Source organism: Microtus pennsylvanicus, chromosome 1, assembly GCF_037038515.1.
Source record: "Microtus pennsylvanicus isolate mMicPen1 chromosome 1, mMicPen1.hap1, whole genome shotgun sequence".
Lineage (NCBI taxonomy): Eukaryota > Metazoa > Chordata > Mammalia > Rodentia > Cricetidae > Microtus > Microtus pennsylvanicus.
The window spans coordinates 53,805,667-53,811,666 of record NC_134579.1 but is presented as its reverse complement, the minus strand read 5'-3'; positions in this window follow the sequence as shown (position 1 = coordinate 53,811,666).

The following is a 6,000-nucleotide window of genomic DNA, read 5'->3' as shown; positions in this document are numbered from 1 at the left end:
CTTTTAAAAATAGACTGTAGTTTTGGGGAAGCATTTCAAGTTTGTAAGAAAATGGTGCAAAAATTACAGACTTGCCTATTTCTTCTGTGCTCTAGCACAGTTTCTCCTAGTATCATTTTTTTACTTCTTTTTATTTTATTTTTATCAAATTATCATACAACTGTTGGGGCTCTCTATGCATCTTTGTGTATATATGACATTTTATTCTGCTTAATCATTTATTTTGTTTTTTGAAATTATATTACAATTAAATCATTTCTCCCTTCTCTTTCTTTATTTTTTATTTTTGTTTTTTGAGATAGGCTTTCTCTGTAGCTTTGAAGCCTATCCTGGCACTCGTTCTGTTGATCAGGCTGGCCTCGACCTCACAGAGATCTACTTGTCTTTGCCTCCCTCCTTTACTGTGATTAAAGGCATGGACCACTACCATCTGACCTCTCCCTCCTCTTTCCTCCATCCAGGTCCTTATCTTGCTGAAGCTCTCTTTCAGATTCATCACCTTTTTTTTATTTATGTTGATACATACATTACATGCATTCGTGAACATATCAATACAACCTGTTTAGTCTGTATGATGTTACTTGTATGCATATCTTCAGATTATATGGTATTGGATAAGCAACTGCTGTGTTCTCTCCTGGAAGGAGACTATTTTTACCATGTCTGGTATCCTTAGTTGCTTGTAGTTCTTTGTGTAAGGTTCAGAACTCATGGGCTTTCCTCTGGTCACTTAGTCATGTCTACTATTGATGGCCTTGTTAAGCTCATGATTAAGCAATCATGATGGTGATTGCTGCTTGTATATCTGTGTGACAAAAGGTGTCACATGTTTGCCTGGTAACTTTAGAGGTTATCAGATGTCCTGGAACTGGAGGTTACAGAGAGTTATGACACATCATGTTGGTGTTGGCACTCAACCTGGGTTATCTGGAAGAACAGTCAGCACTCTTAACCACTGAGTCATTTCTCTGCCCCTGCTCTGAGCTCTTTCTTTAAGTTCCTCTCTCTTTCTCTTCCTCTCTATCCATATATATAAATATATATATATAATAGCTTTCTCATTCATGTCATAAACCATCTATACTTCATTGAATCTCTGCTTTTTATATAGAAAAAGGGTTTGAATTTTTAAGAGAATATAACGATAATCATTTTTGCGAGAGAACTGAATCTGGTTACACAGAAACCTGTAGTCATAAAAAAGAAGATAAATATGACTGAGTTGGTGGTAAGTGACCTAGTCAAGTAAACCATACCTAATAGGTCACTGGATCAGATAATTGGTTTGAAAGTAGTTAATGCTAAATGTCATACCACTTAATGCCCCTGCAGGAGGAGGCCCCTAATTAGTTCCCGGCTGCTTAGCCCCAAATTAATCACACAGAAACTGTATTAATTAAAACACTGCTTGTCCCATTAGCATTAGCTTAATATTGGCTAACACTTATTTCTTAATTTAACCCATTTCCATTAATCTGTTTATTGCCACAAGGCTGTGGCCTATCAGCAAAGTTTCAGTGCATCTGTCTCTGTGGCTCCATGGCTTCTCCCTGACTCTGCCTCCTTTATCTGGGCATTCAGCTTAGTTTTCCCCACCTAACTCTGTTCTATAGCAGAGCTATAGGCCCAACACAGTTCCTTTATTTATCAACAGTAATCACAGCATACAGTGGGAAATCCCACATCATTGTTCCACTGTGAATACACGTTAATCACTTCTGTTTCTATTAAATATTAACTGATACGTCACCCATCACAAAGATCTTATTTGGCTACATATTCTAATTATTTTCTCCCACCCAGAAACAAATCTATTGTGCCATAGCCTATTGTACTCTGTTTCATATTTATTATTTCTAATATTTTTCCTGTAATTTGTTTATTTTACTATGTCACACTGTCCTGCCCAAAATGCAATATCCATGACAAGTGCATGGATTTCTTGGTGTATCTTCAACTTCCAATTCAGTTCCTAATCTTAGGAATTCAATGGATATTGGAGAGCTATTGACCAAACCAAAGACCAGAAAGTTTATGCATAAATGGGTTCAAAGATGAGGGCATAAAATTCTGTTCTACCTCAATAACAAGTGACTCAGATTCTGGAATTGTTGAAACCTTATGTAGATAGCACCTTTAGATTCATCTATGAAAAACTCTGACACATAGAACTGCAGGCAAACATAATAGTTGAAATGTAATAATAATCAAAATTTCATTTGTCATTTTGACAATTCTAAAGATATTGTTGGAGTTTGGCAAATGACACCTTGAAATGAACTGCTCTGGACTCCAAAGAGAGCAAGCCGGGAGCAGTAAAGTCAGAGAATGGATTTCTCTGGATTCCCTGTTCCCCTAAATGACAGCGCAGCCAGGTAGAATTTGATTGTTCTAAATTTTTTCCCTTTGAACTTATCAGTTGGGAAAGACAGATATATTCAATAAGAAGGAATATTAGATTTGAGACCATACCCAAAGCCCAGAAAACTGCTATTCATTTTTTAATTTTTTTGTTTTTTTTATTGCTTTATAAATAATACCATTCAAAATTTCCACTTTCTCCCTTCCTCCCATTTCCGTCTTGCTCCCTTACTTCCCCTCCCTCTTCCTCTCCAGTCTTAAGAGAGGGCAGGGTACTCTTCCCTGTGGGAAGTCCAAGGCCCTCCCCCTCCATCCAGGCCTAGGAAGCTGTGCATCCAAATAGACTTGGATCCCAAAAAGCCAGTACATGCAGTAGAGACAAATCCTAGTGCCATTATCAATGGCTTCTCAGTCGGCCCCAATTGTCAGCCACATTCAGAGAGTCCAGTTTGATCCCATGCTCCTTCAGTCCCAGTCCAGCTGGCCTTGGTGAGCTCCCATTAGATCAAGCACACTGTCTCAGTAGTTGGAGCCCCCTTGTGGTCCTGACTTCCTTGCTCATGCTCTCCCTCCTTCTTCTCTTCATTTGGACCTTGGGAGCTCAGTCCAGTGCTCCAATGTGGGTCTCTGTCTCTATGTCTCTACTTTCTCCACAAGAAAGAAGGTATTTAAATTTCTGACTCACTCATGGGCACTCGTTCTTCTTCAGTGCTGCCATGATGTGATGCTTATTTGCATCCCCCTTTTCATCCATGTGGGTTTATTTCAGATTTTATATCAAACGTGTAGAAGGAAAAGGCAAGTTCTTTTATGCCTACAACAGCAAAATATATCATGATAAAAGCATAAATTAATGGGTATGAAATAAAATTTTACTGTTTTATAACTTTATAATTTTAATTTAATTTGTGATTTTTTAGTTAGTTTTTCACTTGAGGTAGAAGATGAAAAACATGTTAAAATCATCTACTCAGTGATAGCAAACTATCCCCTATGAACTATCAATTTTTATACTGATATATTATTTGTATTTTAATAAATAAATCTTGTTTAATGACCAGAGGCAAAGTTAAAGCTACTAGAGGTTAGATAATGGTGACACACACCTTTAACCCCAGGATTTGGAAGACAGAGGCAGATGGATCTCTGTGAGTTCAAGGCTACCCTGGACTACACAAGATCAGTGCAGAAACAAATCCAGGTAATGGTGGCCTACACCTTTAAATCCAGTGCTAGGGAGCCGTTCATTAATCCCAGCACTAGAAGAAATATAAAATTGGCAGAGAGAGAGGCTTAGTCCACTTAGTTGTGGTCCCCCAGCCTTGATAAAGGTAAGACTTCTCTAGTGACTTAACTGTTTTGCTTTTCTAGTTTTGGGGTTGAAACCCAATTTCCATCTCTGGGATTTTATTATTAGTGCTACAAATTTTTCTTCACTCTAATAATTAAAAACTCCATGAGTCTGACTTTAGTGTATTGTATCTTCAAATTAAAATACATTTCTCTCATGTGCTCCACCCTAGCCTCGGATTTGCTCCTGACCTCATCCTGTCCATGATATACCCAACCTCTAGGCCCAGGCCCATCCTGTGGTTTGGCATATCTTTGTAAGTCTCTACACTTGACTCTACCTTGTCTGTGCCCTCCCTAATCATCAAACCTAGCCTTTGACCCATGTCCAATGCATGACTGTCATGTGGGTAATTATCTGCTCTTTTACTGGAGTAGAGGTCTATTTCTCAAGAAGGAATCTGTTAGTTACTGTTAGCCTATTTAAATACTCATAGCTTGGGCAAATCATAAACACTACTAATGAAGCTACCACTGTTGTTTCCCTAAATGGATATATTGTGCTGATCAAATTGTCTTCTAATCATTTACATTAGGGCCATACATTAGTGCTGCCCTCAGCCTATTCACACCTGGCTATGATTACTGTAGAGACTTATACTTGGTCAAAGTATCAAGAAAAAGTGACAGTGAAATGTTAAGCCCTGAATGGGACATCAATGTCACTCGCTCAAAAGCTCAGATAATGTCACGGGAGAAGGGCCAAGAAGAATGTATAAGAGCCGAAGGAAGGGAAAGAGTTCTTTGACATGATTTTTTTAGGCATTATCCTACTATTCACAAAAAAACAAGAGAAAACCAAAATAAAACAAACAAAAATCAGTAGCTCTGATCACCTGAACAAAACTAGGCCTGTCAACATTCGATCATGGTCCCACCCTTCCTGGAAGAGCTATTGGCAGCTAATGGCTGGAGAAGGGGGAGGGATTCTCCTCAATGGTGTCATTGCTAAGTTTGCCTGGTAACTGGTAAGTTGTTCATATTCTTGCTTTCACCTATACTCAGGTAACAATGATAATAAAACTCATTGCCTCACAAAACCAACAATGGTAATGACAACAAAAAACACATGAACATAGAAGGAAGACTGGAATGTGAGAGATCCAGCAGGTATTTTGGGAGTAAATATGATCAAAATATATTATATGCTTGTATAAAAATGTCACAATGGCCGGGCAGTGGTGGCACACGCCTTTAATCCCAGCACTGGGGAGGCAGAGGCAGGAGGATCTCTGTGAGTTCGAGACCAGCCTGGTCTACAAGAGCTAGTTCCAAGACAGGCTCCAAAACAACAGAGAAACCCTGTCTCGAAAAAAACAAAAAAAAATGTCACAATGAAAAGCATTAATATAAATATAATTGATTTTTATGGGAATTAAATATTGGGGTGAGAAGCTGAAAGATCATAGAAACAGCAAGCAGCCACCAGCCACCTCCTACTATTTCTATTCCTCTATCCAAAAGTGTCGGGATCTTCTTTCAGCCCTGCCTTACTACCTCCTGTCTCCTCTCTGTCTACAGTACTCAATACCTCTGTGGTTAAGTTTTGTCAGTTAGTGGCTGGCTCTACCCTGTAACTCCAAGCAAGCTTTATTTGTCAGAACACAATCAAAATATCACAAGACAAAACTTGGTGTGTATAGTTAGTATGTAGTAACAAGAATACAATCTAAGCAAATCCTATTATAAGTACTTTCCACATAGTTCCCTGTGCTGGAAACTGTTTTCAGAATCGCAGTGGATATCAGAATCCACACCCAAATTCCTTACATAAGAGTCTCCTCTGTAGTTTAAGTAATGTCTACATTGTTTGTAATGTAATATTAATGAATTCTAAATATCTATGTTGCATTGTTTAGTTCAAAGAGATAATTATAAATGCATGCTCAAGTTCACAACAGGTGCAATTTTAATTTTTAAATACTATTTTCTATTCATAGTTGTGTGGATCTGTGAGTGTGGAACCCAAGAAAATAATTTTATTCATATCATCCTTTCTATATCACTAATTAAATAATTTTTGTTTTGAATTAGCATCCCATTACTATGAAAACAGCAGTTTAATTGTAGCAGATGTTTATTTTGGCTTATGGCTTCAGATATTAATGTCCATATTAGCTCATGCACGCCATTGTGGACCTGTTGTCAAACAGGACATCAAGGGGAGATTGTATAATAGAACACAGTTGTTCATGTCACCATGAGTAGAACATTATGAAAGATCGAAGGGGCTGGGAATATAATATGCTTTCAAGGGCATGATTAAGGTGACCATCTGTAGGAGGAGGG